Raw genomic sequence first — 14,857 nt, forward strand, 5'->3', positions numbered from 1 at the left:
TCAATGGGGGCGCGGGGGGGGAGGGGGGGTGGATCATCATCTCTGGAGTACAATGTCACATAAAGTCTCCAACTTTTGTGACAAAACCCTAGAATACTCTACTAAGATGCAAAAACCATCAGAGTGAGAAAGCTCTGAGCTTTATACCTCAAAATGAAGCTCCACACTAAGATAAGCTCAGATATGAGGCTTGGAATCCCACTCCTTCTTCACTCCAAAAAAACTCAAGAATGCTCCCAAGGCTCTCACATGCACTCACAAGCTCTAAGAACGAAAACTAGGGTTTAGGAGGGTTGGTGACTGAGAATGGTGGCCAGGAATGAGGCCATCATATCCTTTAAATAGGAGTCTCACACTAAATTAGGGCTTTCGCTCTGAGCCTAGTACGCCCAACGTACTCTCCGGTACGCCCAACATACTAGGTGGCTTTCACGTCAAATGCACGCATATGAGTACGTTGAGCGTACACTTGCTTACGCCCCAAGTACTCATTCACCACCTTTTCTGATAAAGAGACTAAAATGGCCTATTACTCAAAAGACCAAGGGTTACGAGGTATACCTGGACTCGGGATGTTACAGTAATTTGCTAATTTATTTATTTAATAAACGAGGTGTTACATAAAATTAGAGAAAACATAGATCCAAAGCATTTAGGGTTGTATGTGCACCTGAAGGTTGTTAGGATGCTCAAAACTCTTCAGTGGTATAAAAGCCCAGACTTGTTTTCTATTATACTTGATGTTATATTGATTTTCAAAGTGTAAAAAATCGAATTTCTGCCTTCTGCCCAGTGAACTCCCAGAGTCCACTGGGTAACTCGTCAAGTCCCTTAGTTAAATGACCAACTCGACGAGTGCAATTCATGTACTCGCCGAGTTGGTGCACCAGGGGGTAGACTTTTGAATTTTGGCCATAAATTAGATTAGGATCATTACCCCAAACTATTTTTTGAACGATGAAACCTGTTTTCAACTGGGTAATGATCATGCTTGTCTAATTAGAAGATAATTGTCAAAGTTTCAAGATTTATATTAGTTTATATAATTTCTTGAAAACCGTTGATGTGAATTATCTTTTCTTATGAATTTTGCTAGATCATAGATATTATTTTACATTTCTTGTTAGTTTAATTGTTGATCTAAATGCCTTTTAATGGACTCTATAACTTGTCCTCATGTTATGGAATACCAAAAGTCTTTTCATTAAAAGTCATTAAAACTCATTAGTTATGGAAATGAAAGGTTTTGAATAGTTTCAAAACTTTCCCTCAAGTTTTTGAATTTGTAAAGTCACTTAAAATACTTTAATTCCAAACCCTAGAATTTTAAAAGTTTAAAATTCAACCCTTATACTTTATAGTATTATACGTTTAATATATATATATATATATATATATATATATATATATATATATATATATATATATTATACATTTAATAATATAATCTTACCGTTAGTAGGCCTCATTCACGAAGCCGGTCTATAAGAGGGGTATAAGGTTACTGCCTATAAAATAGCAGTTGAATGGGTGTCCACTTTCACCCACCGCTTCATTGACTGGCGGAGAGTCGTTAGCCGAACGAGTAGGATAGGACTGTAACTCTCATTAAAAGTATAATGATAATAATAAAGTAACTAAATGCTCTATTAAAATTCCCAATCTTAGTTACTTTCGGAAAATGTGAAATTGATGCTAATCCATGGAAATTGCACTTTTCACCTTACCAAGTCATTGATGGAGCGTGTGTGGTTAACTGACAAGTTAACTTGGACTAGTAAGGGTGGTAAAGGGTGACTTGATGTTTATCATAAGATCAATGGAGTGTGTATGGTTAACCGGCACATTGATTGGGTGAGAAAGTCGAGAGTACCAAGCACATTTTGCATGGTTATTCCCACCTCGTTTGTGATCCTTGGTATCCCAGTCACAAACCTAAAGGGCATAATCGAGATTTAAACATGCCATTGAACTGTTTAATGAATTTGAAAGAATCTAGGAGTTTCAATCAAATTAAAACTTAATAACAATTTCATTTTTCATGGTGGAAATTGGGAAATCGTCAATTACCTACCTTAAAATATTTTGCAAGTTGGATTATGGCATCCTTCTTCCAATTTGTAAAATATTGTGTTGGGTCCTAGCCTTAATATCTCATATTGGGTGTTATATTAAGGACTCTTCAACTAATCTAAACTTTTTCTTTCTTTCTTTTCAAATGTCTTCCAACACTACGTCTGGATTAAACCTTACTGGCTCCTTCTCTCTCATGAACTTGTGTGGGAGAGTCATCTTTGATGCTTCCAAATTCAATGATTGGATTAGGAACATCCGGATGATCACTCATTATGAGGAAAAAGAATATATCATAGACAAGGAGCTTAAGGAAATCGATGAGTCTTCTGCTACTCTTTAGGAGATTGCTGACTTTAGGGCTCATGAGAAGGATGCCACCAAGGTGTCTTCTATCATGTTGGCCACCATGACAGGTGAAATCCAAAAGTCGTATCAGGACTTCTACCCTTTTGAGATGCACCAGGACCTGATGGAAAGATATCATCAGAGTGCTCGTCAAGAGAGGTATGAAATCATCTCTTCCATGATAACAACTAGAATGATGGACGGTGAACCCATCATAGGCCACTTGTAGAAAATGTAAAGGTTTGTGGACCGGTTGCTAAAGTTGAATGTGAATTTCCCTGAGGAGCTAGCTATAGATATCATTCTACACTCCTTACCTCCATGTTATGATCAGTTCCGCATGACCTATCATATGAACTAGGAGGAGGCCACACTTAGCATTCTATCTAAAAAAATCATCACATTCTAACTCTTGGGTTCTTAACACAGGTTGTGGATTTCACATTTGTCCTGATGTGTAGGGCCTAAAAGTAAGTAAGGATGTGGAGCACGGGAAGATAAACTTGATCATGGGGAATAGGAAGGTTGCACCTATCACCAAGATTGGAGTTTACTCTTTATTGCTTAGTAGTGGGTTAGGAATAGATTTAAATAACTGTTGCTACTCGCCTGACATGGCAAGAAATATTATTTCCTTTCATGGTTTGAACAAGCAAGGGTTTAGTTTTTCATTTGATAATGAATTTGGTGCTATTAATGCTTAGTATAATGGTGTTTTTTATTTTAAAGCATTACCTTGTAATGGTGTATGTGAAACTGTGATGGTTGTAGACAACTTAGGAAATAATGTGTTGCACATTGATTCTTCCAATGAATAGGATAAGGCATGCTTGTGGCATTATCGTCTTGGACATGTCAGCAAGAAGCGCATAGGGCAACTCCAAAAGGCTGGAGTTTTGGAATCATTCGACTTAAGGTCGGATGACACTTGTGAATCTTGCTTACTTGGAAAGATGACCAAGTCACCCTTCAATGTTACTTGTGAAAGGGGTGAACGTTTGTTAGATCTCATACACACCAATGTGTGTGGGCCTTTCAGAATCACCACAAGGGATGCTAACCGCTTCTATGTGACTTTTACAGATGATTACAACAAATATGGCTATGTCTACTTAATCAAGCATAAGTCAAAAACCTTTGAGAAATTCAAAGAGTTTAAATAAGAAGTGTAGAATTAGCTGGGCCAGAACATAAAGACGCTCCGATCCGATCGGGGTGGTGAGTATCATACTATCGAGTTCCTAGACTATCTTAAGAAATCTAGAATTGTTTCATAGTTGATGCCACCCAAGACACCAGAGCTTAATGGTGGGGCTGAAAGGTACAATCGAACCTTGTTGGACATGGTTCGTTCCATGCTGAGTCGAGCTTCGTTACCTATCTCATTTTGGGGGTATGCCTTAGAGACTATAGCCAATATCCTTAATCTAATCCCAACTAAAAAGGTTGGAAAAAGACCTCACGAGATGTGGACCAGGAAGGTTCCCACATTAGACCACATCAAGGTTTAGGGTTACGAGGCTTTCGTGAGATGCGAAACTCGTGACAAGATCAAACCTCTAAGAGAGCGGTGTATTTTCATCAGCTACCCACAAAAATCCTTTGGTTAACTCTTCTACAGACCAAGTGACAATGTTGTCTTCCTTGTGAGGAGAGGAGTCTTTCACGAGAGAGCTCATAGGCAAAGGAGACAGTGGGAGACAAATTGACCTTGAAAAACTTCAATAGTCAAGCGGTGAAGGAACCTCAAACACCAGCAATCAAACTGAGGTGGAAACTCCTGTTGAGCCGATTGACTAGTCTGAATGTCACACCCCCAAACCGGAACGGCGGAAACGTTCGTGGGCAGATGACTTCATGTGGTAACGTAACAAATGAATAAATAGTAAAGAAAGTAATACAACCATCATATATATAATTATAAGTTTACATTGTTTAAAAGAGTACATGTTCAAAACCAATTATAATACGATGCCAAAATATGAATTTAAAATAGTGCCGCAACGTTCCTTCTTCAAACGCTATTTAGTACCTGTAATTACTGAGTCCCTGGGATATACAAGTAGTTTTGAAAGAGTAGATCAACATTTAAGCTGGTGAGTTTCATAAGAATTTAATGATAGTATTTGTATGAAAATGAAATGGTTCGTTTTTGTTTGTTAGTCTCTAGAAAATGCCATATTTCCTACTGGTATATACGTAACTTTAAATCAAGAACAATATCTGTTAAAAAGTTGATGTTTTTCCATCTATGAGTAGTGATTAGAAGTTCCAAACTTATATCACAATTGGGTTTTTCATGCATAAAATAAATGAACTTATGTATGTATAAAACCTCCATTATATCTGAAAACCCCCGTAAATCAATGTGTTTTTAATACTCTATGTGAGTTTTATAACCATGCTCTTGACAAGGAATGCCTATACACAACGTTCTTCAGGCGTTGGAATGTTCTGACGTGTGTCACCCCAAATGGTGTACTGTAGCTAACAGTCAGGGTGCGGGGTTGTCAATCCTGTATAGATCTATACACAAACACAATGCTCCCCCTCCAAGGGATTCTGGTATATAATATAGGACTTGAAATGTGTACTCGAGAACGTACGTGAAGTTGATGTCTCACAAAGCTTAGTATAAAACAGATTTACATGTGAAAATGTTCGTTTGTTATTGTATATGAAAGTAGCTTCTTGAAATAGTATTTCCATGTATGTAAAATTTCGTAGTATTCTCATAAAACTATACCTATTATAGTTTCCTAAAAGTGTGTTTCGTTTGTATAATAAACCCTTAGTGAAAATGCTCACTTGTTATGAAAGGTGTAGTTTTTCTAGTGCCAAAACCGACACACATAAATATAGTATAAGCAAAGTGTCTGATTTGTATAAATACATAAATCAATTTCTTATTTCAAAAGATAAAATGTTTTCGTGGTATAATTTACATATGAGAGTTTCCCAATAATAGTTATAAATCACATATGATTCCGTTGATAAAATGTGTAGTGAAAGTTTATATAACACACAATAATAATCGAGTGTTTTACTTGTATTCCCCCCTTTAAAATCATATAAAAGTACTCATAAAACATTTAAAAGTGTGAATTATAGGGGTATCAACTCACTTGAAAGATCGGAGGAGGCGGGATGAAAACTGGACAGAATTTCGACTCGAGAAAGCGGATTTTCTCGGGATTCTCGGGAGCACAAATGACCCTCGGGATGTGAGCAATGTGACCGGGACTTCGGGATAGCACGGGCACGAAAAACGAGGCAAAAACACAAAAGAAATGAGAGAGAAAGGCCCTTCTCTTCGGAACCCTCGCATCCTTTTTATAGGGGGTGTGAATTGCCCTCGTACGCGGCGTATGGGTGTACGCTGGGCGTACCCGTGCGTCACGCATGAGCGCATCCTCGATTGCTTCGGACTCCATATGGGATGGGGCATAGCCTCGCATAGGGCGCGACGTGGATGATCCGAGGCCAAGGTCTCGAGTATGCTGGGCGTACTCGCGTGACTGAGTCTTTGGATAATACCGAAGTTTTCATAAAAAAATATATATATATATATATATATATATATATATATATATATATATATATATATATATATATATATATATAATATTTAATAAACTTCAAAAATTCATATCTTCTTCATACGAACTCCGTTTTCGACGTTCTTTATATCCACATGTAGGTGAGACTATAATCTACAACTTTTGTTTAGATTCCGTCGGCAAATTTTGAAATTATTTTTATTATTTGATTTTAAAAGGTCGCGGTAAGAAAATTTCTTTAAAAATTCACAACTTCATTATCTGACGTCTGTTTTTGCTAGAGTTTTTATCATTGAAAAACCATCGTCGAGACCTTCGATTCTCATTTAGGTCATTCTGGTCAAAAGTTGTTCAATCTCTGTTTCGAGTTTTTAGCTGTCCGTTGCTAAGCCGAACTTGGAAAATTTCTAACTTTCTTATACGAAGTCGGATTTGGGCGTTCTTTTTACGTACGATCACGATTTATTGATATCTAAGATAATAGGTAATTTAATTAGTGATTTTTGGATATTTTATTTTCGAAGTTGATTTCATTATAACGAACGTGTTTACAATATTTGACTTTTTAGGTCGTTTACATATAGTTGAAATATCGGGTTGTCACATTATCCCCTGTTAGAGGGAATTTCGTCCCGAAATTTAAGGTAAGAAAGATACAAGTGAATCAGAGAAAAAGATGTGGGTACGTATGTTCCATCTGATCTTCACGTTCCTATGTAAATTCAGGTCCTCGCTTGGCATTCCAACGGACTTTCACGATGGGTATGCGACTTTGTTTCGTTTGTTTGACCTCTCGGTCCATGATTTCTACAGGTTATTCCATGAAGTTGAGGCTCTCGTTAATCTCGATCTCTTCGAGTGGGATAACAAGAGTCTCACCGGACAGACAATTTTTCAAATTCGATACGTGGAAGGTTGGGTGTATGTTACTAAGTTCCCGTGGTAGATTAAGTTTGTAAGCTACATGGCCGATTCTGGCGAGAATCTCGAAAGGCCCTATGTACCTTGGATTTAGCTTTCCAAAGCGTATTAAGCCTTTCCACGGTGAGACTTTCAATAGAACACAGTCTCTTACTTGGGATTCTAAAGGTGTAACACCGTGACTTTCAAGGCAAAATTTTCATTTAATTAATCAAATTAATATTAAATCACTTGTTTAAAATCTCATACACATTTGAATTACAAAAAAAACATAGTTCCATTTTCACTTAGTAGAAAACCAGGATCCTCCCGTATACAACTCTTTCTTTGGTGTGTACAATCGAGCCGATGCCATCCCGTGTTACTGAAAGAACCTGAAACAACATACATAAAACACTGTAAGCACAAAGCTTAGTGAGTTCCCCAATATACACCTTACGCACATACGCCTTTCCAGGCCCTGACCTTCCGGTCCGCTGCACAATGCCTTCCGGCCCATGAGATAATCGCCTTCCGGCCCATAACGTGTTGCCTTCCGGCCCTTAGTATATTGCCTTCCGGCCCATAACATATTGCCTTCCGGCCCAAAAACATATACAACACATAATACATTTACTCTAACACATAAAGCACATATATCATATATCATACCTGACCTTTTTGTCACATAACCCGTTGCCTTCTGGCCCATATAAACATGCATATCACGCGTAGCAACTAACTTTCCATTTATAGCATACATACATAACACATAACATATTCGACCTTCCGGTCACACAATCAAACCCTTCCGGGTACAGTATAATGAGAAGACTCACCTCGTGGATGCTGGAAGTTAGCAACTCCTGAAATCACTTGCACCTGATCCGCCGAGCTACAAGCTCCTTATAACAATATGTCTCTTATTAATACTTTTATCTTCCACGTTAGCTGACCCTAAGAAATCACACACAGGTCAACTCTGGTCATCAAATGGGTTCCAAAAACCCTAAATCCATATACACATCAATCACAGAAGAATGTAATCCGAACTATTACCTGAATGATGTACCTTCTGTGTCCCCAAACTTCAGAACTCGAATTCCTTGCCGTTCCTTTAGCCAAAACCCTTCTCCTTCTTGCACAACAATTCCTTCAAGGTCACCAATGGCCTTCAAGCTTGCTCTAGATGCCACAGCCGCTTAGGGTTCTTCTCAATCGACCAAAAGACGAGCAATGACGGCATAAGATCCCTTATATACGACCCAAAACTGAACGGCTAGGGTTTCCGCTGAACAGCGTCGACTCGCCGAGTCCAGTCGCGAACCCGCGACCAAGTCTGCGACCCTACTCGGCGAGTCTGGCTCCAAATCGCCGAGTATCTCCTTTAAAACACCCCAAAATGCAATTTAACAATACTTGAGATTTTGGGCTGTTACAATTCTCCCCCACTAGAATCAGACTTCGCCCTCGAAGTCTCACTCTGAAAATAGTTTTGAATACTGCTCCCGTATCTCACGTTTCGGCTTCCCTAGACACTTCCGATCTCTTCCGAGGTTGCCACTGAATCAATACCAGAGGTACCTCCTTGTTCCTCAGAACCTTGATCTCCCGATCCCTGATGGCCACTGGCCTCTCGGCGTAACACAGGCTCGCATCCACCTAATCGTTCTCTAGTGGAACCACTGCTGACTCATCTGCTATACACTTCTTCAATTGCAACACATAAAAAGTGTCATGGATCCATCCCAATTCCGTTGGCAGCTCCAAACGGTAGGCCACCCGTCCTACCCTCGCATTCTCACGAAAAGGCCCAACATATCGGGGCCCCAACTTGCCCCTCTTCCTGAACCGAATCACCCCTTCCCAAGGAGAGACCGTTAGAAGTACGAATTCGCCGACCTGAAACACATGCTTGTAACGGCGTCTGTCTGCATAACCTTCCTCTTCCCTTACTTAGGGAAATCCGCTTGACGACCTTGTCACTACTCCATGTATCGCACATGCTCTGGATCTGCTCGCAAAGACTCTCGGGTCCATGCGTTACCTTTCCTCAGCAAATGAGGATCCGACACCACCTCCTATGCAACAGCTCAAAGGGCGGCATACTAATGCACTAATGATGGCTGTTGATATGGGACAACTCAACCAAGGATCAACACGTACCGCGGCTTCCTCAGAAATCTAATGCACATGCCCGAATCATGACTTCGAGCGTCTGGATCGTTTACTCTCTCTAAAGTGTCCTCAGACATCATCATGCTAAGCTCCTTTCCCATATTCCTCCTCAAGACTGAGTACTGGATCAGCTTTTGGCTCCACATCTGAGCCCCCAACTGTCACCCACCTCATGACCCAAATATTCCACTAACTTTCTCCCCGTGACTACTATCCCGACCCAGTGACACGCAAGTCACAAAATTCTCTTTTCCTCGTGCGAGCAATACAATCCAACCGAGGATCGTCTCAACTCTAATCTCTGGGTTCTGCTGCGCATACTCGTCGTGTATCTCCCCGCATCTCCCGACAGGGACGGATACCCCTGTCTTGCCCCCGACTCAACATCTAGGCTCCAAAACTCAATAATAGGATTACTCAAACCCAAAACTCTTCCACACCATAAACTGATCGGAAAACATTCCAACATCGTATTCTCTTGCCATTTAATGAGTACTGCGACTCCACGCGGTATCACAACATCTTCTGAATAGTGAGTATTGCGACTCGAATATCCACCACAGATTATGGAGACAATCAACATAACAAATGCCCATCTCTGCGAATATCCACTCCCTCAAATAATCTCCCTGGATACCCATACCCGAAGGGCTCCCACTAGATCCACAGATACTTGATATGCCACACGTCGATTCAATTCAGGATTCACGAGTAACTCCGAAATAGAGATATCATACCCGAATAGCCCAGAATACTGCCACAACCACTGATCTCCTGCCCCAAGTATCATGTAGATATAATAATACATCTCCTCGGAATCCCATAAATAGATCTACATTTTCCCACATTACAACTCTGACGCATATAATTTCCCGATTGGAATACGAGAAAACGCTGACGCTACGAAATATGCTGAAAATTCTCCGAAATCCTTCTTCCGACGCTCAAAATCCAACCAAGAATGCGCATACCGACCCAAACATTCTCTATCTACTTGTAACGACACCAGACACCTGCCATGGATACATTCGTTCTCCTCCTCGAGTACTTCCCGCATTAACTCACTCTGACCCTCTTCCTCAATCACCGACACCTCTGGTCTCATGATTTCTTATAGCATATCTCTATACTTCACTTATAACCACTCTTGGAAAATCCTTGCTTTCCTACATACTGCACCCGGTTCTCCCCCACTAGGGTTCGAACCATCACCGATTAGCACACACCCAGCCACAACTATTTTTCACCAGCGAAATCGCACCTGCTCCAGGAAAGTGCTACGCAACGCCCGGTAATTCCCCCTTAAGGAAATCAATCAACCTTCCATACTCTGAACCTCTGATTAACTCTCCAAGAACTTCTCATCACAACCGCCTCTAATCAATCCAAATCCCATGCCAATCTAGCACTAAGCATCTAAACTATTCAATAACATCCCTGGCTCATAGACTGCACCGCAATTATCGTTCCTCTCACCTCGACTCATCAACCAATGTCCCAACACCGGAATTGTCCCAAGGACAAGGACCCACTCCCAACATAGACGAAAACTCTCTGCACTGCAAAGCTCGACCGAACTCCCCGCTGCTACCATAATAACACAACCTACTATTCCCAATTAGGTGTGGTGTGGTGCTCGACTACCTCAATCCCCAACTGACTGTCTGCTCTCGATAAGTCACTACCTCGTGGCACACCTGCTACCTGATACTCTGAGGGAAATCACTATCGATAACTACCTGCAGGGTGTACTCCCAAATCCAAAACTGAAACATCAGACCTCTCGCGTCGTGCTCACGAACATAAATAGAACCACCCACCTAGAAGATGGCCTCTCCCTTATCGCCTGATTGTTTGTCTCAACCGAAATTTTCCTCTGTCTTTAACCCCTTACCAAAATACTCTGATGGGCACTCGCCTTTCCTCTCGGGGAACGCCTCCCCATACTCAATCATGGTCTACAGGCCTAAAACCCATAGCATCCGATCTCTACCTCATCGATCATGACCCGATAGCAAGATAGTCACAAGCATCATCCGCTACGAACCCTGGTACTCATCCCATGACGTCCCTTCTCAATCTGTTCCGGTGTATGGTACCCGAACCATAACATCACTCCTCAATCTGCTCCGATGTATGATACTCGAACCATAACATCTATCCTCAAGCTGTTCCGATGTATGGTACCCTGACCATAACATCACTCCGTACTCCGCTCCGATGTATGGTACTCGAACCACAGTATCTATCCTCAATCTGTTCCGATGCATGGTACCCGAACCATAACATCTATCCTCAAGCTGTTCCGATGTATGGTACCCTGACCATAACATCACTCCGCACTCCACTCCGATGTATGGTACTCGAACCACAACATCTATCCTCAATCTGTTTCGATGTATGGTACCCTGACCATAACATCACTCCGCACTCCGCTCCGATGTATGGTACTCGAACCATAACATCACTCCTCATCCCGTTCCTTAGGACCTTCAGAATGCTCCCTGTATCAAGTATGGGTCCTCTACTTTCAGTAGTACGGGCCCATACTACCTGCCACATCTACCCATACTTTCCACACGGACCATCCCAGAGTTCATAAGTAGCTGATCGACCTGCTCTTTCACCCATCTCATCGTGCATGCTTGCTCCCCAGCGAAATCCTCTACTCTACCAGCGCACTCATCTGGCTAGGTTTACTCCCTAGCCCCTTCTGCCGTTCTCCCACTTCTTTGCTATCAGCTGCTGAAGAGCTCCTAATGATGCCAGCCATCTACCTCCTGAATATCGTCATACTCACTTAATAGCTGACCCCCATCATCGAGAATTCCACAAAGCACAAAGCAAGCAGCATTTAAGCATCGAAGATTACATAGGACTCCCTATCTGTGATAGTTCCACCTTCTCGGCTCATCCTCGGAAGTACCACTGAACTCTGTAGCTCTACCCCTCGTGCGTCTTAATTGGATATTCTCGCTCATCACATACACAAAAGCATAACGCATATATAACAACATACCCTAGGCTAAGGCATCACAAATCAGGCCACTCTAGTCCTAAGATATGAAATACCTAGCCTGTCTCTAGCATGCAATAATATCTCATAAAGTGCATAATAGATATTTCATAACACAAAAGTAAGGGTATTTTGGGAAATCACCGTTTGGCTCTGGCTGATTGTACACACTGCTCTTTCTTGCTTTCTCTTTGAACTCTTATCCACTTTTAGAAAACTATTTATTTGAAAACTTTTTCTTATTTCCTCAGTTTGAGTCCAGATTTACCCGAAGGCGCATCCGAATCCCTCAAACCAATGCTCTGATACCAATTTGTAACACCGTGATTTTCAAGGCAAAATTTTCATTTAATTAATCAAATTAATATTAAATCACTTGTTTAAAATCTCATACACATTTGAATTACAAAAAAAACATAGTTCCATTTTCACTTAGTAGAAAACCAGGATCCTCCCGTATACAACTCTTTCTTTGGTGTGTACAATCGAGCCGATGCCATCCCGCGTTACTGAAAGAACCTGAAACAACATACATAAAACACTGTAAGCACAAAGCTTAGTGAGTTCCACAATATACACCTTACGCACATACGCCTTTCCAGGCCTTGACCTTCCGGTCCGCTGCACAATGCCTTCCGGCCCATGAGATAATCGCCTTCTGGCCCATAACGTGTTGCCTTCCGGCCCTTAGTATATTGCCTTCCGGCCCATAACATATTGCCTTCCGGCCCATAACATATTGCCTTCCGGCCCATAACATATTGCCTTCCGGCCCATAACATATTGCCTTCCGGCCCAAAAACATATACAGCACATAATACATTTACTCTAACACATAAAGCACATATATCATATATCATACCTGACCTTTCTGTCACATAACCCGTTGCCTTCCGGCCCATATAAACATGCATATCATGCGTAGCAACTAACTTTCCATTTATAGCATACATAAATAACACATAACATATTTGACCTTCCGGTCACACAATCAAACCCTTCCGGGTACAGTATAATGAGAAGACTCACCTCGTGGATGCTGGAAGTTAGCAACTCCTGAAATCACTTGCACCTGATCCGCCGAGCTACAAGCTCCTTATAACAATATATCTCTTATTAATACTTTTATCTTCCACGTTAACTGAACCTAAGAAATCACACACAGGTCAACTCTGGTCAACGGTCATCTCAACTGGACTCGGCGAGTGCCCTGGCAACTCGGCGAGTCTAGTCGTCCTCACAAATTCCTGGATGTTCCCTTTCTACTCGTCGAGTATCTCTCTTGACTCGACGAGTTCCTCGTGGAAGAATCGCGGGGCCACCCTAACTCCACTTGCCGAGTCTGAAGAACAACTCGGCGAGTCCCAGCTATTCTTCAAGCTACTCGCCGAGTCTGCTCATCCGACTCGGCGAGTCCATGCCATGCAGTCGATCAAACTGCTTCCTAAGATCAGAATCGTCCCGACCAATCATAGGTCTGGTCCTCCTAAGCCGGTCCATCACAAAAGGCCTTCATTTAGGTGCTCATGCTACACCCCAAGACTCATAATTCCCATGTTAACCTAAGGCATAAGGATTTCAATCCAAAACCTTCACCAATTCCCGAAATGCACAGACCTGGGATCTTCTGGACCTCTATGGGTACTAATACAGGGTTATATTCGTTTGGGTAACAAGGTAATAATCCATCTAATCATCAAATGGGTTCCAAAAACCGTAAATCCATATACACATCAATCACAGAAGAATGTAATCCGAACTATTACCTGAATGATGTACCTTCTGTGTCCCCAAACTTCAGAAATCGAATTCCTTGCAGTTCCTTTAGCCAAAACCCTTCTCCTTCTTGCACAACAATTCCTTCAAGGTCACCAATGGCCTTCAAGCTTGCTCTAGATGCCACAGCCGCTTAGGGTTCTTCTCAATCGACCAAAAGACGAGCAATGATGGCATAAGATCCCTTATATACGACCCAAAACTGAACGGCTAGGGTTTCCGCTGAATAGCGTCGACTCGCCGAGTCCATATCTGGACTCGTCGAGTCTAGTCGCGAACCCGCGACCAAGTCTGCGACCCTACTCGGCGAGTCTGGCTCCAACTCGCCGAGTCTCTCCTTTAAAACACCCCAAAATGCAATTTAACAATACTTGAGATTTTGGGCTGTTACAAAAGGTTTTATCCGTTGGTCAGCATAGCTTTTCTGTCGGTCTCTAGATGCTTTCAACCATTCATAAATCTGAACAATCTTCTCTGTTGTTTCTCGTATGATTTCCGGACCGGTGAGAGTGTTTTCAGTATCTCGTCCTTTAGCTAGTTGTGTGTCGCCAACTTCGATCCAACACAGAGGGGATCTGCACTTGCGGCCATAGAGGGATTCAAATGGAGCAGCCTTTATGCTCGTATGATAACTATTGTTGTATGAAAATTTGACAAGAGGTAAATGGATATCCGATGCCTTTCCAAAGTCAATCACACATGATCTCAGCATAACTTCCAAATTTTGTATCGTTCTCTAACTTTTCCCTTCTGTTTGTGGATGGTAGGTTGTACTCATATCTAGTCTTGTCCCTAGGGAACTTTGTAGTGACTTCCAGAACCTTGATGTAAATCTACTATCTCTATCGGAGATAGTGGACATCGGAACCCCATGCAATCGCACTATTTCCCTTATGTAAATTCTTGTAAGCCTTTTCATCTTGTCAGTTTCCCTGATTGGTAAGAAATGCGCGGATTTGGTCAATCTGTCGACGATGACCCATATGGTATCAAGTCTACCCGTTGT

The sequence above is a fragment of the Lactuca saligna genome, chromosome 5, assembly GCF_052625555.1.
Source record: "Lactuca saligna cultivar CGN05327 chromosome 5, ASM5262555v1, whole genome shotgun sequence".
Taxonomy (NCBI): Eukaryota; Viridiplantae; Streptophyta; class Magnoliopsida; order Asterales; family Asteraceae; genus Lactuca; species Lactuca saligna.